Genomic DNA, 25,657 nt, shown 5'->3' with positions numbered 1-25,657 from the left:
AGTGTGTTCTTTAAATGCTGTGCATTTCTGATACTTATTCTTAGAAAATGTGTTAAAAATCTGAAGGGGTTTAAAAAAGGTACAACATGATGTGAGTTCTATAGAGCCTGCCTTGCCTGAGCTTCTGGAGTCACTGTTGGTACCTTATTTCCAAGAAGGTTCAGAGATGACTGAATTACCACCAGCGTGCAAGTGCCTGCATGAGTGGGGAATTTCTGGTGGAGAGCTATTTAATTTTGCAGCAGAATGAATGATAAGGTCAGTTGGAGCAAAAAAAAAAATAAGTTGGGGGCCATAAATACCCTTTCCCAAGGAAGTGATATTTGCAGTCAGGATGACTGAGCAAAGGTGATTGAATATAACCACTCTGTCTATGTACCGCTGAAGATGGTGGCTTGCCCCAGCTGCTGGGTCGGAGGTAGAAGCCTCATGAGGAGGAGGATCTATGCACAATGGTAAAAAGGACTCCCTGGCCATAGGGAGGCAAATGTAGGTTTGATAAAAGTAGAGGAGGTTTGCTATAGCCTGTTGGCCTTACTGCCCTTGACATGTTCCATGTTTAGCCTACTTTCTCTTGTCCGTCTGCGCTCTCCCTCCCCCCCCCTCCCCCCTTTCTTTTTTTTTTTTTAACAAAACCCATGGTGATGTGTGCAGGAGATCTTGTCTGTACTATGATTCATGTTTACTCCAGTTACTTCTCGGCATCTCAATCACTAGTTGCTTACACACTTCTACTGGGAGCTGTAGTTCTGCCACTTGTTCAGCTCCTGGCACAGTTAATTAACTGGTAGGCTTGGAAGGAAATGTGCTTCTGTGCTCTTTTTTAAGAGTTGAGAATAAACTTGTGAAAACTGGTTGTTTCTTATGGTTGTTGTATATGATGGAATGATGGGAAGGCAGGTGTAATAATACTATGTATCGATTTTTCATTTAATCAATCCTGAAGGTAATTTTTCTGTAGCATTGTGTATTGTTTGTGGATGAATCTAATAAAAAAAGATGGCTAATACTGCAATATGGCTACAAGAAGTTACTGTGAACCCTTAAATCTAGTGACGTGGTGTATCCGTGAGTTCAGCTATTTGGATTTTGTTGTAAACCTCTTAGATATGATACAGTGGAATCCTCTTAAACACAAATTCCATGTAGCAAGTGACAGAACATAATGAAAACATAAACTGTTACACAAATAAAATTGTCAGATGCATAATGCTGCAGCTATGAACAGCTGTGGATTTCAGCATGTTCCACAGAGTTTAGCGAGCTGGGTTAGGATGCACATTTTAGGGGTAAGTTTTGACTATCACAGAAGAGCTTGAAACAGTATTGATACTTGATAAAATAAAACTTCCTTGCTTGCAAAGGAAGCCTTTCTTGTCAATATCTTAAAATATTTGCGCTGCTGACAAATTAGTAGTTATCTTTATATAATGAACTGCAATTGAAAAACACTGTTTGGATGTTAGATGATGCAAATAGTAGGAGATACAACATGTCTTCGATAGGTTGAGAAATCCTCTCGCACTGTATCTGGAACAGCACTACTAAAGAATGCTTGAATTAAGGGTGAGGTTTTTTGTTTATGATTTAGGTATTTTAAAATGTGTAAGGAAGTATGTCAGCATTGTCAGAAGTCATTCAAAGTGGCTTTCCCACCTGTCCTCCAGAGGAGCCTGCATTGTTGCTGCTGGACTCGGTGACCAGCTGAGCTGTTGAAGGAGCGTGCCCCTCGTAAGTCTACCCTGGGTGGGGTAGGGAGGAGTAAAGGAGGTCTGAACGCCTCTGTGCTCCCTGCGGTCAGTTCTCAGAAGGCAGCAGTGGTGTTTTACCAAAACCCTCCCACAGCTGCAGATCTGGGGAAGAGTTTTTGGTAAGATCCCACCGTTGATGCAGTTAAGTGATGTTTTCCTGCTGTGCTGATGTTTTCCTGCTTTGTGCCTGGCACAAACATTTTGGAAAGGATCTTATTCATCATCATTAACCTTGCTCTGCACGGGGATGGATGATGGAGGCTTTAGCAAAAAAAGATAGACAACCTGTCCTCTGTTAAACAAACAAACCAACCCCACACCATCCCCTCAGGTGGTGCTGACGCCAGCTCTGGGATGCACGTTCGGGAGCTGCTGGAGGGGAGGACGGCAGCGCGTGGCTGCTGCTGGCTGCGCTGGTGGGCACCTCGCAGGAGCAGCCATCTCCACTTTGCAGCAGCGTGGGGCTGCGCGTGGTGTTTGCCATGGTGTGAATGGATGTGTCGACGCAACTCAGGCGTTCTCCTCTTTGCGTTGCCTGTCTCAGCTCAAACTTTTCTGTGATGTGGCTGTATAAATATCTGAGTCCTGCCAGTAGCTGCAGATACTCCTCGTGTCTGCAGCCAGATACAAAGCACGTGCCTGCCAGCACTGCTGCAGCTTCGTGATCCTTTCTCGACTCAGCCTGTGCTGTAAAACAAAGCTACTAAAACATGCGTAGGTTTCAGAGACACCTGAAATTTCCAGGTGGGATGCTCGCTATGTTATAGTTAGATATTTGTCCTTTGGATGCTGTAAATAAAACAAAGATTTTTTCCTGCACTGTGGTGCTTGTAGCCCACAGATATGTTGTATTAAGAGGAAGACTGTAGCTTACTTTAGTGGACCTAAAACAGATTAAACAGTTTTTAAGTAGCCTGCATTATTTTAACAAGGTGATTTTTTTTTTTTTCCTCCTCAGGAGAATTGTTCCTATGTAAAAGTAAAGTAATTTGCATGACTTTTGAACGCATGCGGCTCATGTTTTGCATAAACGCTGAGTTTTCAGATGACCTGCTTTGTGACCCAGTATCCTGTTCCTCTGGCAGATTTGTAAATGTTCGTAGTACAAATTTACAATGCAGGGCACGCTGCTCTTTGCTGCTGGCAGGATGTTTGCTGCCACCAGAACAGGACAGATGCCTGTCACCCTTGTTGCATTGTTACCGGCAGGCAGTGTGCTGAGACCTCGGCGGTGGGAGGCTGAACTGCTCAGCTTCTATCAAAGAAGCCAAGGCAGGAAGAACAAGGAGAGGAAAGGAGAGGTGTTTCAATGATGGAAGAGCCTAGTTGTTGGCTTAGTTTTGCTTAGTCACTGATTCACTGTGGACCCAAGATCCTAAAGAGAAGCTTTCTACAAATCTCCCAGAACACCGTCAAGGGGGAGATAATGGCTGGTGCTGCAGTGGCGGTCCTCTTGGAGGAAGAGCTTTTAGGAAACGTGGATATTCCCATTTTGTGTAACTTAGGGAGAAGGCTTGTACTGCCCTGCTCCTGTTCAGCAGAGGGGTGAGGATCTCTGCTGAAACCTCCAGCAGTGGAGTCATCCTTGAGCTGTGTTCAGCTTCAATTATGAAAATCAGTCAGTAGGACTTCATTAAACCAAACACTGTATTTTAAAGTTTATAAAAGTTACTATTAGCAGTCATGAAGAAAGATCTGTTTGCTTTTGTAGAGTATATTAAGTGTAACATTGATTTTTGACTTGAAAGTGTCCAAAACCAGAATTTAAGGCAAATAAAGTGGGCATGAAGGGATGTGTTTTGCTTGCATTCATAAAGATGGTACTTCAGGGATTTATATGAAATAGAAAACCTTCTGCAAGTTGCATGAAATGTAATAAATTGTGCCTGAAAACACCCCCAGTTTGACTATAAAGGCCTTATCTTGCTCATGTAAAATATTTATGCGTAAATGCATATTTTATATTTTTCCTTTACCATCCTTGGGTTGCTTTATACTTTCATAAATAGCATCTCTGGTGTTTACTTGTAGTGGAGGCAGCAAAAAAACCTCATATGTTTTATTTGATGTTATTACTTTAACTTTTGGTTTATTTTGGGTATAAGGAGGAGCAAAAAGGCTGATTAGAGTAGAGAGTGCTCGGGTGATAAAAGCAAAAGTGGAGAGCTGGAAATTTTTCTTGAAGATCTTTATTTAATTGGGAATTATCCCTCAGACACATGAATCCAAAGTTTTTCATGTTGTTTTACATGTCACTGTTCTTTGTCTGCCACTTCTATGCCACTTGAATTTAGTCTAAGAGGATATGACTTACTGTATCTGATTTTTAAGGCATTTGTCACTGGTTCTGTGGTTAAAAGACCTAAAGTTCTTGAGTTTTATAGTTGGGGAAAATATTGTCTGAACATACTAAGGCGATGCTGTCTTGGCATTTGGTAGTGATGTGGTTGCTGTAGGAATATTTGTGTCCTGGTTTAATGTTCATGTTTCTAAAAATGTTCAGTATTTTGAGTGTTTTCAATAAAATCTTCAAGAGTGATTCAAGTTTGGGAGACGCTTCAGTGAGTGATTTAAAGCTCAAACTGTTTATTGAAGAGAAGGTGAAAAGGTGACATTGCTGTTGCTTAGAAATACTTAAATAAGAGAAAGATATCAATTTAGAAAAAAAGAAGAAAGCTACAGAAAAAGCCAAAATTGATAGCTGAAGCAAGACAATTTGCAGAGAGAACATAGAAAACATGTTTATAGGAGGTAATTAGCGGTTGATGCAATTTTTTAAAGGACTTGGTAGATCAAAGGTATGGTGGTTTTAGCAGCTTCTCACCTTAAAATTTGTAGTTGCCAATTTTATCACAGCATACTTTGGACTTCCTGAAGTTGAAAGGTTTATAATAGGATTTCCTCCCCCTTTCCCCCCTGTCCTTCCAGTGGTGCTTCTGATTCAACCCTTCACTGTCCCACCTCATTGCTTTGATCTGTTTGTTTTCAATGGTATAGCCAAGGCAAGGTAAAGGGTATAGATGCTGATGCTGGGGGAGGTCTTGCTCTTGCCGCCAGCCGCCGTTTCTCTTGTGCCAGTACCAGTGTGTGCTGGTGGTGAGACACTCCCAGTGCCTAATTAGTAACTCTGCCAGTTTAGGGCTGGCAACAAAAATTAGAGGAGCTTTTAGCTCTTTGCGCCAGCTAAACAGGAGCGTTGTCAGTGCTGGAATAAAAGAGGGGCCAGTGCAATCAGAAGTGAGAAATGGGACAGTGCTCTTTGGTGGCAGTGATGCACTGGGTTAGTTCAGTTGTGTGAGCTGCACCCTTATTTCCAGAGAGCCGGAGCAGGCTGCCAAAGCAGAGGCAGGGAGGTCGCCGGCTGAAGGATCGATCCAGACAGTTGTGCCTCCCAGCCGGTGGATTAATCCTGTGTTTTCAGCAGATTCAGTGAAATGGATAAATTTAAGACTGTTCTAATGCACTTTGCTTTCCAAATATCCCAGTGAATGTTTGCTGAGGTAGTCGTTTTGGTTTTGGCTGGGAGAGGGTTAATGTTGTTCACAGTAGCTAGTATGGGGCTGTGTTTTGGCTTTGTGCTGGAAGCAGTGTTGATAACACGGGGATGTTTTCGTTACTGCTGAGCCGTGCTCACACAGAGTCAAGGCCTTTTCTGCTCCGCACCCCACCCCACCAGCGAGCAGGCTGGGGGGGCACAAGAAGCTGGGAGGGGACACGGCTGGGACAGCTGAGCCCAACTGAGCAAAGGGACATTCCACACCATGTGGCGTCCTGCTCAGCATGTAAAGCTGGGGAGGAAGAAGGAAGAGGGGGACATTTGGAGTGATGGCGTTTGTCTTCCCAAGTCACTGTTAGGCGTGATGGAGCCCTGCTTTCCTGGAGATGGCTGAACACCTGCCTGCCCATGGGAAGGAGTGAATGAATTCCTTGTTTTGCTTTGTTTGCATGCGCAGCTTTTGCTTTACCTATTAAACTGCCTTTATCTCAACCCATGAGTTTTCTCGCTTTCACTCTTCCGATTCTCTCCCCCACCCCACTGGAGAGGGAGAGAGCGAGCGGCTGCGTGGGCTTAGCTGCCGGCTGGGGTTAAACCACGACAGCCATGTGGGGGGGAGGGAGAGGGTGGGCAACTCGTATGGCTCCTACACAGCATGCCATGGGGGAGATGCAGGATTGCACTCTTGTGGTATCTTATTCTTAACCGTTTTTTCAGGCAAGGCATTGCTGAAGAGGAGAGGGTTTTTTTTTTTTTGTGTGGTGTTTTTTTTTGTTTGTTTGTTTTTTTCCTTGCAGACCTGGTCTGTGTTTTGTCAGCTCTTTCTTGAAGAGACTATGAATTTCATAACTCTAAATCCACAAACTTTTGGGATCCTGCTGGTCATTTCTTGATCAGTTGTCCTTTTGGGTTGAAGGACTAATTTTTCAAGATGTTGCAAGAAGAAAACTTCTTAAGCAGAAAGAAACTTGCAGTGTGGCTATTCTAAATTAAATGTAAAGGAATTGTGGTGTTCTGGTTAAGCTACTATTTAATGGGATGCTGGGACTGACTGATCCTACAGTGTAAGGAAGTATAAGAGCAAGTATAGTATAAGGAAGTGTAAGGAAGTATGAGAGCAAGGGTGAAGAGAGCTGTTGCTATAGATCTCGCTGTGCTCCCTGGGCTTGCTGAGCTAGTGAGACTCTGCACTGTAAGCTTGGTGCTTTCACTTTTTTGGAAGTGGGCCTTGTATATATTAAATAAAATATTAAATTTCATCCCATTTGTTTTAGTCTTTCCAAATAAATAGTTTAATAGCAGCTTGGGACTGGCTGTTGAACCATGACAGCAGTGGCCAGTGGAGAAGGGTAATTCTTAGCTGAAATAAATCTGGGCATTGCAGGAGATAATTAAGCTAGTTAATTCTTATCTCAAAGTAAAACTTTTTAAAACTTCCAGTAACTGAGAATTATCTAATACTTCAAATTCTAAACCATAGGTTTCTGGCTTTTTCCAGGAAGGGAAAAAACTCAAACTTACTTAATTTACCACAAGAGGAAAAACTTGTGCTCAACAAGTCTGGATGGTCTTTTGGCTCTGAATGAATCAAAATTTTTTTATTGACATTCAGACTGCAAAATACAACAGATATCTAAAAAGTAGCTCATTTTCATATGCTATTGCTAACGTAGCTGTTTGAATGCTGATTTACTCACTGCATGAGACCGGAATACAGATTTATGCTATGGGATTCATGTCCTGTGTTTGAGATGGCTTTTTGTATCTGTGTAAATATGGTTTAGAAGAGGAGAATGACCTTCTGATTGTAAAAGTACCTTGAGCTTAAGAATGTTTTCCTAAAAGCCTAATTTTTATTTTTGCTATTTCTTAGGGTTGTGAAGCCCCACACATACTGTTGATATCTCTGATATTATGGTAATGGAATTATTCTAAATTCATTTTAGCCATTTGTAAAGCAATTTTGTGAGTACCCATAGAAGAGGATTGTGCTAACTTAACTAAATCAGTCTCTGAATTGGTATGATTTATGTGAGCCATAGGTTGATGGACGCACTGGTAAGACGTGTGGGGGGAAACTGGATGAAAAGTGTGCACGTGGGAGCAGAGGCTCACTCCGGAGCCGTCGCTGGGGCGGTGGCAGGTGAGCCCAGCACGGCCAGGCACTCCAACCTGCTGGCATGATGCATCTTCTAGAGCTCAGGGTGTCCTGATGCTCCGGGTACAGCCAGTGTTCCCATGAAGCTGATGCATGTGGAATAGTTCCTGCAAGAGACAAAAACATCCGGATTGTGTATTTCTGCATTTCATTGGAAAACAAGTCACTAGAGTTTGAGATCACAGCTGGGGCATCCATCGGTCCATGACTTCTGTGGGTGTGGGTAATGGTGTAATGGGTACCTGCAACCTTTTACTGCAAGAAAATCACTTTCTTGCAGTGCCCAACTGTATGTGAGTGCAAGGGGCTTTCAGTTGCATAGGAGTGATTTTGTGTTGTGAAAAGTTGATAGAAGAGAAGAGGTTAACGAAGCTTCTCAGCTCTCTTCAAAACAAAAGCTCTCTTCTCAGCCCTGGGTTTAGTTTTTAATTAGTTTGGATTACAGTTTGATTTAAAGTGGGTGAAGGGATGATGAGTTCATGTGATCTGGAGGTTTGAACCTTATGCTGCTATTTGTACTTTTGTGGTTAATAATGTATCCTTTGCTAGAAGGATGACTGCTGGGTTAACAGGATTCCTTCCTGTAAAACATTATTTTAAGAAAAAACAGACTTTTTTTTTTTCTCCAAACTTCATTCCAGATTAGAGTTGCCAGACTGCAGTGCAGAATAAAGAAAAGAGTGGTTTATTTTGAAATCCACTTCTGTTTAGGAAAAAATAAATGCTGTGCAATACCTAATTCAGTGGTGTTATATTTTTTCCTTCTTCCTCTAAGCTATAGAGGCAGCATAATTTTATATACTTCATATTGAAAATTCATTCATATGCAGTCTGTATTTATTTATTTTTACTATCTCATCAGCACAATATACTTTTTTACATGAATGTATTTTATAGATATATAAAAAAAGCAGGTTAAAAAAGAATGTTCCTGAGGAATTGTTTTATTTGTTAGCACAATATATATGCTTTTAATGCAATTTAGATTGTATCTAGTGAAAATTGAGCTTCCAATTCTGAAGCTGGTGCTTGTTCTTGTAAATAATGCACACTTTAAGTCAACACTTTGCATCATTATCTTGAGCAATGGTTTAGCCTTGATATATTTCAAAACACATGTATTAGATAATGTGCTGTATATGTATATGGTTATTTATGGATATAAACTTTCTGATTAGATATTAATGTTAAAATAATATCAGAATGTTTGCTGAAGATGTCTTCCTTGTTCTCCCTTTAATCAAGACACGATGTTAATACTGCATATAAGAAATGATATGCAGGTACTAGAATTTGTCAACTTTTAGTGAATCGAGTAAGCAGTCTGTTTATGACTTGAAGCTCTTTTCCTTCAAAATGGTATATTAAATAATATGTAAGATAAATTTAAGAGGATATATTTTCTAGCAAGCAGTTTATTGTAGTTTGATTGTTGAGAAGACCACTTTTTTTTGGTATTTAAAGGAAACTGGTCCTGAAAATGTCTTAGCAGAGCAAATTACCTGATTGAAGAAAATGCATTTGATACTCCTTATTTCAGAAGTGGAGCTCTTTGTGTAGCCATTTAGAAAGACAGAGCTAGTGGCGGTGTCTGGAGAGCATGTCCTTTGTCTAAATTAAAAACCCACCCTGAGAAAGGATTTTTATTGGGATATTTTGGGATAGAGCTTAGACATCTGTTCTGCTATCGTTACTGTTATACCTTCAGCTGAATGTTTCCTTCTCTGTCCTTCCTTGATATACACATGGATGATGATCTGTGCCTTATATTGCAAAAGGACTTCCCACAGATGGAAGAAAGGGGTAGAAAAAACCTCTTTCCAGCTTCTTTTGCTAGCCATTATCTGTCTCAGTTGCATGGAGTTTATGTGTAAATGCAAATTTAGTAGTTATTGTTTCTTGAATTATACTTGGTTGTTAGTCATTGCTGAGATTCATAATGGTGACATTTTGATAAAGTCACAGCATGCAGATGTGTTCATCTACTTCCATATGAAGAAACTTGTGTTCCTTTAAGTACATTTAGAGGACCTTTCTGAATTCAAAATACCATTGTGTAAAAGGTTGCTGTGAAGCTAGTTATTTTGTTTTCTTAATGTAATTCCACTCACAGCCTTAATTTCATTTCTTCCTATAGTTAAAACAACTGGGTTGCTGACCGAGTACACCTGTAGTGCCCTGGTACTGTAAGTCTCCTATACTGAAATTAAGATGAGAGTTTGTAGTGTTTATCAAGAGGATCCTCGGTTGTCCCCCTAGGACGTTGCATTTCCGCTACTGAAAATCTTCAAGAGCTGGGATTTACTCTGCAATTTACTCTGGCAGCTGCTATGCAAGAAACTCCCCCTTTGCAGTGGTGTTTTGGATTTTGTCCATCAGCAGTTTCCAGATAGCTGCTTGGGGACAGTAGATACCTGGATGGCTAACTTACGGTCACCCACAAATACTGGAGCTTGCTGATTTGAAGGTAACAGTCTTTGCTAGTGTATGCAATGTAATTGAAACCTTGCCTTGTAATTTCATATATTGATTGCTTGCATATGTTGGCTAAGCCTGCAGCATACCTTTACTCATCTGACTTTCATAACCCCTTGTCCATGGTGAAGCTGTGCAGATATGCCATCCCTTGAGGGTTGGTGAGGTGTAATAGGACAGGGGTTGACGTACAAGCTAATTGACCTATGCTTTCCTCTTCTTCAGTTGCACTGTGATGTTCAGGGTAGAGCAAAAATATTTTTAACTTTCTGAACTAGGACTTGCCTTAATGATGTAGTACATACTTCAAAGCTTTTTAGCCAGGGAGCGTGCAGGTGTTTCAAGAACCACTGATGTTACTTTGCATGCCCAAACTATTCTCTGTAGGTGAAACCAAGGAAATGCAGCTCATGGTATCAGTCTTCTGAGGTTGTCCAAGCAGTACTCTGTTTCTCTAGGTAATGTTCTAGGTGGTATCTACGAAGAATTTGACATGAAAAGGAGATAAACTTAGTTATAAACTTGCCAGGTGCTAAAATAAAAGTGATGATCTGAGGGAAGTGTTTTGTTAATCTGGTATTTGGGGATTAATTATTCTTTTGAGTTCTGTATGTTTTAGCTGTTTGCTAGGTATACTGTGAGCTGAGTAAAGTGGGGCCAATCTGTTCACATCAAATATTTGTCTGCACTCTTCCTGTACCTTTATTTTGCATGTATGTAGGTGTTGACTGATAGTAAGGAAAACAGTGGGTAAACAGTTCAGTCAAAAAAGCTTATTTATAAGATTTTAATATGCATCTAAGAAGGAACCTCTGGCATGGAGTGGAATAATGAAGTTTACACAGGCACAGTTTCAATTTCAATTTTGGATGAATGCTTATTGATGGTAGAAAGAGCCACTTCTGCTAAAGTGCTAGTGCTGCTGCTGCTAAAGGACATGAGATGTGCTGCTGTTTCCACAATGCAAAATAATCTGCTTCCTTGCTAGAAATCTGTTTTTCACATTTTCCTTTTTTCTTTCCTGGAGCTTTGTGCATGACGAAACTGGGGGAATTATCCTCAGCTGATAGTGTCTCCAGTTTACCTCTGCGTTGCCTGGTGAATCCTGCTATCCTGTTGTCACCTGTATAGTTATGAAGATGTATGAGACCCCAGCCTCCATGTAATACAGCTCTGGGCAGCGGTGGATTTTCACTTGAGTTGCTTTGCACACCAACACCAACATGTCAGATGCAGTTTACACTGTTTGAATGAACATCAGCCCTCTAGCAGGAACTTTTAAAAACATTACTCAGTAAAATTCAGTGCAGAGTTGAGATAGCGAAGATAATCCTCCATTTGCTTGTAGAACAGGTGTATGTTATATAAAACAGGATAGCACTGGGGATGGTTTTTGAGGCTTATGGTTGGGAGGGAAAGAAATTTGCATTGTAGAGTGTGTGCTGGATTTCATTGTCTTGGGCTAGAATTAAGCTGAAATTCCTGTACCTTTGTGGGGAGGGATCTGTTCTGGTCCCTGAGACTGCACTGCCAGTTTTACAGCTCACATACTGATTCCTGGTCCTCACACACCTTTTGACTTCATAAGCTTTGAAGAAACAGAGTTTGTAGAAGTGTAATTTCTCTTCAGTTCTCTTCGAGCTGACCCAGCCTCCTGGTTAATTTGCTGCATGCTGTAACATTAAGCCTTATAAAACTCAGTATGCCGAGCTCTAAACCAGCATTTGCTATCAGCCGTAAAAGTCAAATCAATAATTTGAAGATCTGTAGCTCCTTATCCAGAAGGAAACGCCGTGCCGGTGTGACATGCCTCGCGGGCTGGAGAGAGGAGTGCAGCTGGGCAGCCCCGACTTGTCCTGGCATTTTATTTGGCTCACGTCACACCTCAGGAGAGGGTGGCTCTGCCGTAGCCTTTCCCTGCGGAGAAGAGGGTGGCAGGAGGAGGAGTGCCTTCCGAAAGAGAGCTCTGTCCTGCTCCGTAATAGGGAGATAACAAAACATGAATCTCAATGATGCATCCTTCTGCAGAGTCTACTCTCCCCTTACATCTGTCAGCCTTGCTGGGCACTGCTTCCCTGCCCAGTGTCATGACTTGGTCTTCTGTAAGGTGGTTTCCCCCATAATTGCAGGGAATGATGTTGTGGTTTTTCCTAATGGAGAGTGTCTGGCTGAAATCTTGGCCAACACTTTTGATATGGATTGTTCAGCTTCAGCTGGGAGCATCTGGGCGGGCAAAGGAGGAAGGTTAAGGCTGTGTTTGGGGGGAGCTTGGAGCTGCACAAGGATCACGCAGGAAATTCATTAGAGATTTAATTACACAGAGATACTAGGAAATTAAAAACTTGCCAGTGCCAGGGAGGGAGAGGTGCCTCCTGCACAGGGCTCTAGTGGCCACAGTTTTCGGACACAACCAAACTCCTCCTTTTTCTGTATAAGAGCAGAGCTACAGAGAGGTGGTTTCTTGCATCGGTCTGTGTGCGCAGAGATGTGCGTAGCAGAGCCTGCCTGTGAAGGGTGGCACGCAGAGGGGTCTGAGGCTAATGGATAGTATGGATTTATGGATAATTTTGGTTACACTGGCGGGTTTCTGAGTTCAAATCTCTTGCCATTAAAACAAGACTCTCTTCCATTTAGCTTGAAACACGTGTACTGTGTGGCCAAACATTAGGACAGCAGGTGACAATGCATCATCAGCTCATAGACCATCAGTCAAAAAAGATAGTGCTTACATCATTAGATGTGAGATCATCGCAGAACAAAATTGATAGAGGAAATTAATTATGCAGCTTTTATATTAATCCAAATATCTCTGGCTGCGATGATGAGTCTACTAGCACACTTATAAAATTTTTAACATGTGATCTCCTACCTCACTGGAGAACAAAGTCTTTTGGAGTGTTTTTAAATTCTGTTCCCTTGACCACTGAGGTCTGGTAGCATGCTGGGCTGTCCATGAAGCTGCATTTTGGGAGGTTTGTGTTCTTTGTCACTGTTACTAAGTCATTTATTAGTGTTTCTATGAGCCTGCCTCTTACTGGGTGGTTGTGGGATTTCTGGAGGCTTTTGATTTAAACTCAATGCAGAAAAGTGAAAAATATTGGGGTATTTACCAGAAAAATGGTTCATATTTTTGATGTAAAGTTATTTCCATTTGAACTTTCTGCAAACTCAGAATGATGGTAAGAAGCACTGGAGCACATAGACAAGCTTTATGTGGTGACTGGGAGAGTCTGAGCTTCAGCATCTTCAGGTTGTGCAGCTTCAGCATCTTCAGGCTGGCTGATGAATGTGGTGAAGGTAATATAGGGAGATGGAAGGCTGCAACAGAGTCTGTGTTTTGGTGTCCTTAAGTTTAGTTTCCATATGTCTAACCATTTTACTTTTTTCCAGGTAATAGAGCACTGTAGAGATGTGGAAACCCACCAGGTGCCCTGTGGTAGAAACTGTATTTAACAGTCTTCTGTAGTATGAAAGAGACTTGAGCATGGTTTAGAATTTTTCACAGCAGAGTAGATCACAGGAGCTGTTAAGTGCATGAAGGAATGACACCTTTAGCAAGTGCTTGTAATGTGTGCGTAGTGTGCATGTAGGCAGAGGGGGGAAAAAATCCCCAATTTTACGATTGGCTTGTTTCTGCTATGTTTTAAGAGGATATAGACATAGCATTGTGTGAAAAATAACGTACCTGTTTATTCATTTTGGAATTTAAGGTCTACTCTGAGAGACAGGCACATCTAATCAAAATGTGTTTGCAAAAGTCAGAAATGCAAAGGCACATTTTCTTTAGGTGTGGAACATCACAGATTTATTTCATTGTGTACTCCTGTGTTGATAGATGCTGCGAAAGCTTTAGATGTGGAGGTGAAGTAGTACTTTGTGTTCTGGGTCTCTGGGGTGTCCAGAATCAGACCTAATTTGATTAGAGGCGCTGTTCTTTTTAAAGCGGTGACATCTGAAATCTGTAATTTACATACGCACACAGCTTTCATGCTGTTCAGAGACCCCAGGCAAGGCTGTCCACCGTTTCCCAGTGTTTTAAAGCCTCTGGCAATAGCCATTAGGAAAAATGCGTCACTAAAAGGCATAACTGTGGGGAATGGATTATACAAACCGCCTTACTATGCCAGTACTCTGGAGAACTATTGATGGATCCAGAAAACATGGACATTTAGCTAGTGTTAGCAGATGTGTCTAAACGCTGTGCCAATAGAATGAGCTATTTAAGGAGAAAAGTTGCTGCTGTTTGTTATTTCAGGTGAATGCAAAAAGAAAGTGCCTTAGGATAGCTGTGACGGAGTGATGGTTTTGAGTATGCTGACATTGATGATGATGTTCTGTTTTGAGAGAGAATGTCCCCAGCATCACACTGGGGGAGGCAGTCGAGCTGTGCATGGGGCTGCAGAGTCACCAATATTTGTTAGTTCTGGCAGTTGTTAGTTACTGAGGGGAAAAAAAGAATAAAACCCGAGCGGTGTGGAGGGTCACAGCATGTGCCCGGTGCTGCATGCAGGTGTCCCGGTGGGACCCTGGGTGGCTGCAGGTGAGCCACCTCCCTGGCTGTGGGAGCAGGCAGCATCCTTCCAGCTTTGCTCTGCTACTTAGAAATGCTTAACAGCAGCAGCACTGTGGCTGTAGCCCCGTCCTGGCATGTGCTGAGGGGCACTAGGTAGTCCAGGGAGACCGCCTTGTTCCAGATACGGCGACTAGAAGAGTGAGGACTTTCCTCCTGAAAAATTGCAATTTTCCAGTCTTCAGCCAGCAAAGAAAGAAAAGGTCTTAAATCATTATATCTGCAAGGAGATGAAAACAAGGAAATCCACTCTTCCCTCCATGATCTTAGACTGGGACAAGAGACCCCTGCATCAGATACTAACATGGCCATTCAAAAATTATATATAAAACGTGGTTTAAAAAGAAACCCAAAAGTTGACCTCAGCCCTAGTGTCCCCTGCAAAGGGTTCCTGGCTTTTTATTTAGTTTCTCGAACAGCTTCACCTACACTCAGAAATACTTTTTTTTTTTTTTTTTTTTTTAAATAATTGTATGGAGCATGCTGTGCTATGAGCTTTGAGAGGACTTATCCTTCTTGGCCACCACTGGATCTGTCTCATTCAATTAAAAGGGGGGAAAAAAAAGTGTGGGAGACACCCACAAGGACATGTTGGGAGCAGTGCAAGGCGGAGGAGCTTGTGCTTGGATGCCTGCCAGTGCCGGCTGAGCCCGTGCAGCTCTGGGTCTTGGGCAGCGCCCACCCCTGCGATGGGAGTTGTGAGAAGGGGATGCGTTTGGCTGCTATCGCCCGTGTCAGAGTCCGCCCTTCGCTCCAGCAGTATGAGATGTAAATAATGAACGCAGGGGAAAGGCGCTCAGAGTGAAAGTGACCTTGTGAACCTTAATTGCCGACTCATTTGCATCCGCTCTGATGCTCCCTGGAGGCTCTGTGGCCCGGTGGCTGTTAGTAGAGGCATCCTATGGGAGGGTCTTAACCTTTGTTTCCATAATTTGGGTATCAGGCTCTTAAATAACAAAATATTCCCGGTCATCTTGCAGTTTTGAGTCTTTTTCCTTCCTTTTCCTCTTGGATTGTACTTGCTGCTCTGACACGCACTTCAATAGCAAATGTTATTCTGTCTGGGCACGCTCATTAGGAAAATGTTGATGGTGGACTTAATAGGAAAAATATTCTAATGTTCTAGACTAAGTCAAGTAAATTAAGGCTTCATTCTTTGTACCAACCCATAGCATACTGTTACATCTCTAAATTTCTTAATTTGCATGTTTTATATGTATTTTTTCTCATTATGTTCATTTTTGTGAAAACAAATACCGTGTTATTGAAAGACAAAGTAAATTAAGTAAGCTTGGTACTGAAATGGTCATCACAGAACATACCAGTTACATGCACTAATGAGTACCCAGACCTTGGATGGTGCAGAAATAAATTGCTTGCTCTTCTTACTCATTTTTTTGCTTTTATTGGAAAAGCAAAATTGGAGGCTGCCTGCCTTCTTTACACCCTGCTTTCCTTAAATAAAACTCAAAGCAAGATGTGATTTCTTTTCCTATTCTGGTGGAGGCTTGGGTAGCCTTTTTTAGACAGGTTTGCCAGGATGTCTGCTGGACCCTTAGCAGAAGTCGAGACCTTGACAGATAGCGGAGCCGCTTTGAAGAGATGGTGCTTGCAGGCAGCCGCTGTTCCTCTGCCAGCATTCACAGCTGATCAATTCATTACTCTGCTGAGTGCTTAAAGAGAATACCCTTGTGGCTGTTCAACGTGGCTCCAAAACAAAAACATATTTTGCTCATTTAATAATTGAAAATACATTATTATGTAAGGTTTCATTGGTACTGTATGGTGCTAGAAGAGCTATTGTTATTGGGCTTTAACCCCATATTTAACTCCCCGCTCTTCTGCAGTCTGATTGAAGATGTTGCTTAAAATCCAAGCAATTTTAATGACTCAGACCAACTTCTTTATTTCTTTTTTTTTTTTTAAGAATCGATTATGAATCTTGGTCTAAATATGTTCTGTGCTCCCTCTGCTGGCTCAGCGGCAAGGATTAACGCTTTGCCTGCCCTCCCCGTGGGGAGCAGTGATGGACGTGTGCCCACAAAAGTACGAACACAGGAGCAGGAGCTTCATTAAAATTGCAGCAGGAGAGACCTCTCTGCCTCAGAAAGGAAAAGGTGGTTTGGGCCAGGAAACCCATTTTGTATTCAGTGGTCACGTAAGGTTTTACTAACAGAGATAGAGTTATAATTTGAAAATAGTATGTCAGTAAAAAAGGTGGCATCTTTTAAAGGTAGTTAACTTTCTCAAAAAATAAAATAGGAAGCGGGTGATATTGTCAGGAAAGCAACATTTTAGTCATAAGCTTGGGGAAGCTGAAGTTTGTACCAGGGTAGATTCAAGCTCTTTACATACAATTAAAAGAGCAGAGGGAATTAAATGCATTTTAGGTATAATTTGATGCCTACAGTTTCTTTTTCCTTAGAAACCAATGAATATGTGTTAAATTTATCTTGGCATATGAAAAAGATGTAATGACTTGTGCTAACAAGATAAAGGAGAAGGCAGCACTTAATTTCCTAGGTAATACACAAAATAAAAATGATTTGCATGCCTTCAAATGATTATGCACAACCTCGTTAAATGCTGCGCAATACAAACAAAGCACAAATGAGTTATCCAGATAGGACACATTTTTGTGACTGCAGAATGCCCGTGGAGGGGCATGAGGTGCAGGACTCATTCTCCACTGGCACTCAGGTTTTTGGTAATCATTGCTGGCAAGGCAATGCATTGAGAAACACGACAATGTCAAGAACATAAAACGGCGATGAAATGTCTGTCTGTGATATTTCATGGCTACACAGTGGTGCTTTGGTTAAGGATGTGCTTGTTCTCTGAATTTAAATTGTCTGAGTTTACTATAAGTTTACTCCGATTGCTGCATAAGGTACAACCCATTGGTGATGCTTACAGCCCTGCTGCTGTTTTCTTCTAGGGACTCTCCTAGTAACTTGACGTTTTCTGCTGGTGCTTTACAGGTGAATTGCGCTCTCTGAGATTCCAGAGGGCATTTGGTTTCTCTGTACACTACTCTAATGAGTAATGGCCCTAGTAGCAATAGCGGGTAGTGCTGTGTATATTGACTGGTGCGGCACTGTAATGAGGCGTGGAGAGGAGCTTTGTGCCCAGCTTGCTCCGTTCGAGTTGTCAGTCACTGCTACATCATGGTCAAAACGGTTTATTGGGTATGACCGCCAAATTTTACACAGGTGCCAGATTAATTTTGATATATTGTAGTTGTAGCTGTGACTCTGGACAGTTTGCGATGTCTCTGCTGGAAGACTGTCAATGGAAGTGTATAAGCAGTTGGCTAACATATTGATGGTGCTGTAAATAATTTCCTCTAGTATTTTCAAAACATCTCAAACAGGAAATATATTACACAGAAGCAGGGAAGAGTTCCTACTGTAAGCTAGACTTCTCTCTGGTTTCAGATTGCCTTTTAGATGGGTAAGGGCTGTTCAAAGTGTTGCTTTGCTGCTGTTCCTCAGCCCCTGGTGTGACAAGTCCACTCTGCTCTGGGTGAGATGAGTATTCGGATCTCCTGCTGATTCTCTTGCTAGGCTCTTTGTCTCCCAAAAACCTCTTTACAGTCAAGCACTGCGATGCAGATGCTTTTTCTTTGGGAGGTTTGGAATTTGCCATCTTCAGCTTTCTTAGATATTCCTGTGGTGCACAAATGCCTCCCTCAAAGGTCCCACCTGGCAAACATCCACATCCTTTCCTCCTCTTCCAACCCACCCTGCTTGTGTTGCTTACAGGAGACTGATGTGCAATAATGACGCCTCTGTCAGTGCAAAGCCTGGGATGCTGCACATACTGGGCGCTGGTGCGGACCTCCCCTAAGCTTGTGCTGGTTTGAGAAGCGTGACTGTGGGGCAGTGTTGTGGCTGCTGTACTGCTCTATGTTGGGTACTGGAAAGAGTGCTGTAAGCTGAATCTGGATTAAAGTGGAGTCATGCTGTCAAGGCAAACCTGGGTGAGTTAGCTGGAGGTAGAATAGTTTGGGTTGAAGTACAGAAGGGTTAGCTTTGGTGGTGCCAGTTGTCTGTAATTCCTGGAAAAGTGTGCTCAGAGCAGCATGGGGACCTAGAGTCCTGGCACCTGTCTCTAGTACTGGACTATTAACTTCCTTGCTTAAGAAGCAATGTAGCAGGTAATTCCAATCCCCAGTGTTTCCTTTTTTTTAAATGCTCAGACTTTTATTCTCTCATCTCTTGAAGTGAGGAAAAGCCTTTGAGCCCACTATCTCTAGACTTCCCAAGTGAGAGATCCTGGTTTCTCCTAAGAGCCATATCTTGCTTTCTGCAACTGGTGCATCACGATCAAACTTAATGACTAGTTCAGACCTCTGGATATTGAGTCATTCACGTCGTTTCTTCTACTGTTGCTGTTGTCTCGCCTGACATCCATGCATGGTTGTGTTCCTTAATTATGCAGCTTTTGGTATGCTTCTAGAATACAGATGTTTTTTCTCTGCCTGAGTAATTTGGGGCAAAAAAACCCCAACCCTAATTTTCCAGTGAGTATTAGCCATGTTCAAAAGCTGTTCTTTAAAAGCAGATTTGAAAAATGGCTTATACTAACACAGTACGATGTTTAAAGCAATCTCTACTGACCATACAAATCATGGTAGTTATTTTACTAGCTTGCTTCTTGCCTACTTTTCTGTGATTTTATAGCAAGGCATATTGATGAATCTTGCTTTTTAATAACAGCCTTCCAAGGATTAAACTATTGCTGGAAACTGATCCAGCTTTCCTTTCTTATTTTGTAGTCATATTCCAGTCCACAGTGGAAGTTTGTTTTATCTCATACATTCCTGCTCTCCCTGGTGAAGTAGCCTTATGTTAAATTAATTAATTTCCTCATGATATTTCACTGAAATTAGTGGCCGGTTTGGTTTTTCTTCCCTGTTTTGTTAAAACCTGCAAAGATTTCTAGTAAGTTGAGGAAGCATTTCACAGAAACTGTGCTCATTTTATTTGTAGTCTAACTTTTGTACAGGGCTTTAATTTGGCAGTAAGTAGTTGTATTGGTCAGGCTATTAGGAAATACGTCGTGGGAGCAATCTGGGGACAGGGTAACCTTACAGGTTTCTTCTGCCTCTAACTTCTGGGATTTTTTCTTAATATTCTGTCACTGCCGAGAAAATTCAAGTAAAGTCACAAGAAAATAATTTTCTGGAAGTAGTAATTTTTCATTTTTTATTACTATAGCTTTATGGTTTGCTCTTAGGCAAAAATAAGTGAAAGAATAGAGTGCTGATCATGTACTTCTCATGCAGCCTGTCTTTGGGACAATGCAACTACAAATCTCAGTATTATTTGTAGGCTTTTTACAACTGAAATGTGTGGATTAGGTAATATTCCTGTCTGTTTGTGAAGTATCTCTTTTTACTGTGGGCACTGATCTCAGCTGGAGGTTTTGGTTGTGTTTCCGTACTCATAATCTCAACACTCTGGACCGATTGTTCAGCCTTCCTCTGGGAAAGTGTTTTGGGTGAAACCAAAGGTGGTATTTGTGGTTAATCAACACAAGATATTTGCCTAATATTTGTAGGGCCATCTGACCTCTCCAGATGTAGTAGATGGAAGCTGAAATTTTTTCTTATTTGCTGGGGTTCTGGATATATCTAATAGTGATCGTTTTCAGTTCAATGACTACAATTATTTTGTCGCATCAATAGCAGTTACTATATGCAGCTAAAAGACTACAAAGCTTGTAAGAACAAAAACCTCAGCCTCTATTACCCTTACAGGGGCTGCCTTCATGTCAAGACAAGTTTTATACAGGGATTTTGCATGAAATGTTGTAAACTACTTTTGTGGAGCAGCTCAGTGGAGAGTCCCTGAGAAGAAAGTCATGTCTTGCTGCAGTTGGTTTGAGGTGGAAGTAGAGTAAAGCCACTGTGACAGTGGCTGTCTTGTACTTTATCTTAGAGCAATAAACCCACCATCACTGTCACGTTCAACTTCTATAATGAGAATGACATGAAAATTATGAAGATAAGAATTTCTTCTCTCTTCTTTTTTCCTTTGTAAAAGAAACAGCTGGAAGTTTAAAGTGGCCACAGGATGCACAGTGACTGCTTAAAGACAGTGGTGAAGAGCAGACTTATGCCAGCAATAAAAAAAGGCGTTTTTGGGGAGGAGAAAAGCCAATATTGTCAAACCAAAGAAGATTACTAGAAGTAAAAAGACACTTCTCAGAAAGAGGAAGCCATCATAAAACAAGGAAACTAGAAAAGGGCATGAATTCTGGAAAGTTGAATGTAAGAACGAAATAGGAAAGTCTGCTTCCGAGGTTGAAGATCAGCTTATTAACGACTGTAAGGAAAAGCCACTAATAAAACCTTTTCCAAATAGATTGGCTTCCAGGTGTAAAAGGAGCATTTGAGAAAGATAGGAATGCAAATGTAGAAACTAAACTATTTCTTTGTGTGTGAGAGGATTGTAGGGGTGAGTTGTGCATGTTGGAACCTTTCTTCCAGAAGACTTTTCTGAGGAAATGTCTCAAATTGAAGTGTCAGTGGAATAGGATTTATAATTAATTGGTGAAAGGAACTGTAAGAAATCATCAGGACCAGATGGTATTAAATCAAGATTTCTAAAAGCATTTGAATGTGAACTTGATGAGCTGCTGACTCTGGTGTGTAACCTATTACTTAAGTTGTCCTTGATGCCGAAGAATAGAAGATTACAAATGTGATGCCGTTATTCTTCCCCCCCCCGCCCCCTTTATTTTTTTCTTTTTTTCCTTCAGAGCTTGGTGAGTGTTGCAAGGAGCTGCAGACAGTAAATGTACAGGGCATATTGATAGAAACTGTAATAAAGAATAGACTTAATGAAAACATGGTGAAGAGTCAATATTAGCTCCCGGAGAGGAAAGTTGTTTGAAGGAGCCGGAAAGTATGTGGGTGTAGGTGAGCCGGCTGGCACGGCTGGCGTAGCTTTCCAGGAAGGTTACGAGAAGGTCCCTCACTGAAAGCTCTTACCATTTCAAAACTCCCAGGTAAAGCCTCTGCTGGACCGGTCACAGTTGAGCAATAGGCTCCGTGCAGTTGAGAGGAGTATGGAAAAGGGGGGAAGAAAAAACGTTATTTATGATTTCTTGTAATTTCATGACTCCTATACTGCCACTGGGGTTCTCAGACAGGGGGTTTGAACTGGCCGGCAGGAATACTTTAAAACTCATCGCAGAGTGGTCAAATGTTCGGAGTGAACTAAAGGAGGATGGTTAGTGCCTATTAAATCCTAAGTTTCACATATCACCTGCAACTTGGAAAATCACTAATTAACAGTTGTTAAAAACTGATACAGAGGGTTTTTTCTTTTGATACTACTACTGTTTTTACAGTTCACTTGCTGTAAGACATTACCAGAGCAGGGGGCTTAGCTGGGCTTTTGGATCTGGTGTGGCCACCAGATATTTTGGCTGGTTTATGCTGGCAATAACTCAGTTATTACAGCAGCATTAAAGAATGGCATGGTGGGCTGTACTTCTGTGGCATGCAGATATATAAATATCTATTTTCTTCTTAAGGGTAGAAAAGAGAACATACTGGTTCCCCTCTGGGTATTGTAGTCTAACTTCAGGTTCTACAGCGTTTGAGGTTATTTGAATAAAAATATTTAAAGGAAAGAATAGAAGCCTTTCAGAACATGTGAGTCTTGTGCATTATGACAAGATAATGAACATTCAGCTTGTTCAAATTTTTCTTTGTTTCTGCCACCTTCATCATGTTGAAACTAAAAATGTTCAGAGGCTGCAGAGAGAAGAAACAAAGATGATATGCTCAAGATCAAGAATCCAGATTCCCAAGGTTACCTATTTTCTTGAAGGGAAAATGGGTTTGAGCCACGTGTCCAAAAGCTATCCTGACTTCTCTCCCTTGCTTCCCTTTATGGTTGAAATTTTGCTTTTGATAATCACTATATTGGCCATATAGCAGTTCCTTTGGATGCGTGTGCTGTTCATGTTGCATAGCAGGGTGGTTATGCATATTGTTACTCCTATACTTGCGTGTGGAAGAGGGACTGCAAACGCTGGAGTGTTTATTACTATTCAGCAGCACTTTTGTTTGAGGTTTGTGATGGAATTTGCCAGCTCCTTCAGGACCATTCTTACTTAGTACATCTGGCAGCATATATTTGCTTTTGTTACAAGAAAAACTCCAGGAAAGCAGTAGCGTGTTTACAAAATGAAAAGTGTTTCATCATGGTGTCTGCAGCTTATAGAAGGCTTTGGGGACTGAATGTGTGCAAGTCTGTGTATGAAGCAACCTTACCTCGAACGGTCTGTATCAAACCAGGTTGTGCATTTTTTTTCTACATTTTTGCCTCCTGACTCTACCTTTCCTGTTCTTTATAGGGCTGGATCAGCCTGGGGTGGTTGCTGGATTAAAAAAAATGTTTGGGGGAATATGTTGTTCAATAAATAGCAATTAATGTAGATTGTTCTCTTTTTTGTTTATATGCAGTGTCAGGACTTCACTAACTTTGTACTGGAAATGCATTATTTTTGGACAGAGGATAATTATATGCATCTTTTGCTCATCTCAGATTGAGATACAAAAGACTTAATAGCTCAATTTAAAGGGCTTGCTTTTCCCTTTCATCAGTGGAACTTCAAGTAGGGTTATTTCTGAGAGGGAGGAGAACTTGCACTACTTACAATTAGGAAAAGAGAAATAGAAATAGTTTTTATATATGTATCTCTTGTAGGCTGTGGGGAGACCTTATAGCAGCCTTCCAGTACTTAAAGGGGGGCAGGAAAGATGGGGACAGACTTTTTAGCAAGGCCTGTTGTGACAGGACAAGGAGTAATCGTTTTAAACTAAGGGAGGGCAGATTTAGACTGGATTTAAGAAAGAAATTTTTTACAGTGAGGGTGGTGAGGCAGTGGAACAGGTTGCCCAGAGAGGTGGTAGATGCCCCATCCCTGGAAACATTCAAGGTCAGGCTGGACGGGGCTCTGAGCAACGTGGCCCAGTTACAGATGTCCCTGTTCTTGCAGGGGGTTGGACTAGATGACTTGTAAAGGTCCCTTCCAATCCAAAGCATTCTATGATTCTATCTATGTATAGTGTGTGTGTCTACTGAGATACTTTAGAATTAATAAAGTGATGTTTACATAGTAATCACTTCGTTTCTGGAATTTGCTGCAAGAAAGATTCAATTCTTTTCCTGCCTCAAAAAAACCCCAACCCAATAAAAATATAATGATATGATTACCGACAGTAACAGATATGCAGCACAGGATAATATTAACCAGCTCTCATTTCTTTAGAATATAGGATTGCTTGTTTGAGGGGCCAGGAGCCTGTTCTTCCCACTGTACCTGAGTCTAATATTTTGCTGCTCACTTACGTGCCTTTTCCTCGATTTTTAAGTGGGGGGGCACACTGGTGGCTTGCCAAATGTGGCTTTCGCCACTGCAGCAGGGTTTGTACACATGCAGGAAAACATCTTTGCTCCTCTGCTTCAGTATAACTGTAGAAACTAGATTTTAGTCCTTTATAAATCTTTTAAATCCATTTTAATTCCTGTTAGGAGTTGCAGAGGCTTGTAGGGGCTAAATAACTCTTGTTTTACTAAAGGGATGCTGTTACGTTTATTATCTTTATTATCAGAAGCAAAAAAATCAAAAGCAATGAATTGTCAGGTATCTACATGTGCTAAATACGCCATCCGGGCTGCCCTGGTGGTTCCCAGTTGTTGGCGTGTGAGTTTTCTTGTGCAAGGGAAGTATTTGGTTGCATTATCTAGAAGTCGTTAAAGCAGTCTGAGTAAGGCAACGTGACTGTGATGGTTAGTTCTCAAATCAGTTATCTGTTGGAGCACTTGCCTCTGGCATTAGGTTGATCTAAGATAAGTCTCTCCATTGGATTTAAAAATTTGTTTCTAAATTAAAAACAAAATAATTTAGCCATGAAGTAAAATGCATAATTCCTTGTGCACTCATCTTCATGTTATTGAAGTGCCTGTAGTGAAGCTCAGATTGAAAAACCTTGGTGAGATCTACTTCGGGAGCTAGGTTTTAAGTGAAGAAAAACATTTTGAGAGAGAGTTTACTGGTGAATTAAGAAATACTTCTGACCTTTCAGGTTTTCAGAAGGCATTGGGTGACACCAAAGGTCCATTTTTTTTTTTTCCCCCTGTAAAGCAAAACAAATCTCCTCTTGCTGTTCGTATAATCCTGCTTTGTCTCTTCTTTTTATGAACCTTCTTTTAAAATGAAACCAGTGTCCGAACAGAGGTTTCGGTGATATTTTATGAAGAGAAGAGAATACAGAGAACCGTGTACTTCCTTGCCTGCTCTCTGGTTCCTTCACTAGTTGTTCTTCCTGGTTTACGAGTACCAATTTTCTTTCACTCAGGTATATGCTAAAGAATTTGCTTTTACAGAGAAAAGCAGTGCCAATGCCACTTCAAATTTTTTTCCTGTATTTTTTCCCCTGGTATGAATACACGTCACATCTAGTCCAGTGCTATCGCAGGCAATTGCATCAAAGTCCTCCTTGTAATCTGATCAAGTACCACTTCAAAAATAATTTTTTTTTTTTTTTTTTTTTTTTGTGGCTGTTGCTTGCTGAATGGGCAAGCCATTCATATTTTTAAAAAAATTCGAGATTCTAGCCTAAATTTGTTTAGGGATCATTTGTCTTCAGGGTCTTGTTTTGAAGGAATTTTTTGTGAATATGAGTGACCAGGGCTGCCGCAAGGCTATACGGAGCCTTGCGTAATGCAAGCAGCAAAAATGCTTCTCTGAGACTTTTCTCAGAGCTATGTCACTTATCTGTCCTCCATCTAATGCACCAAATTTTTTCTTTCTTAATAATTTTCTACCTGATTGTACCAGGTACAATCTTCCTGTTTTCTCCTTGAGTGCAGAGTTTTGTATGTGATACTAGGTATTTGGGTCTATATTTATCTGTCCTTAAAATTACCCCGTTCTTAGCATATGACGGATGTCGTCCTCTACACTGACATGCAGCCAACTTGATTAGTGTTTCCCCTTCTTCAAGTCACTTTCATTTATATACATATATACACACACACATATATGTATTATTAAAATATATATATCTCAGGGTAAACCCTTGGGGAAAAAAATCTATTAGTAACCACTACAGCCTCATTTTTCTTGTTCCTATTTGACCTTTTGACTTTAGCCCCTTTCCTTATTTATCTTAGGATTCT

General features: G+C 41.2%; 1 protein-coding gene across 5 annotated transcripts in view; it reads left to right on the top strand.

Annotated features, from left to right (window-relative positions):
* PTPRF (protein tyrosine phosphatase receptor type F) overlaps nucleotides 1-25,657 on the top strand; it is a 393,615-nt gene that overhangs the window by 48,238 nt on the left and 319,720 nt on the right. The gene's annotated exons all lie outside the window — the stretch shown is intronic.

Source organism: Ciconia boyciana, chromosome 7 (assembly GCF_034638445.1).
Source record: "Ciconia boyciana chromosome 7, ASM3463844v1, whole genome shotgun sequence".
NCBI lineage: Eukaryota > Metazoa > Chordata > Aves > Ciconiiformes > Ciconiidae > Ciconia > Ciconia boyciana.
Note: the sequence above shows the minus strand (reverse complement) of the source record. Positions and strands in the feature narration are given on the sequence as shown.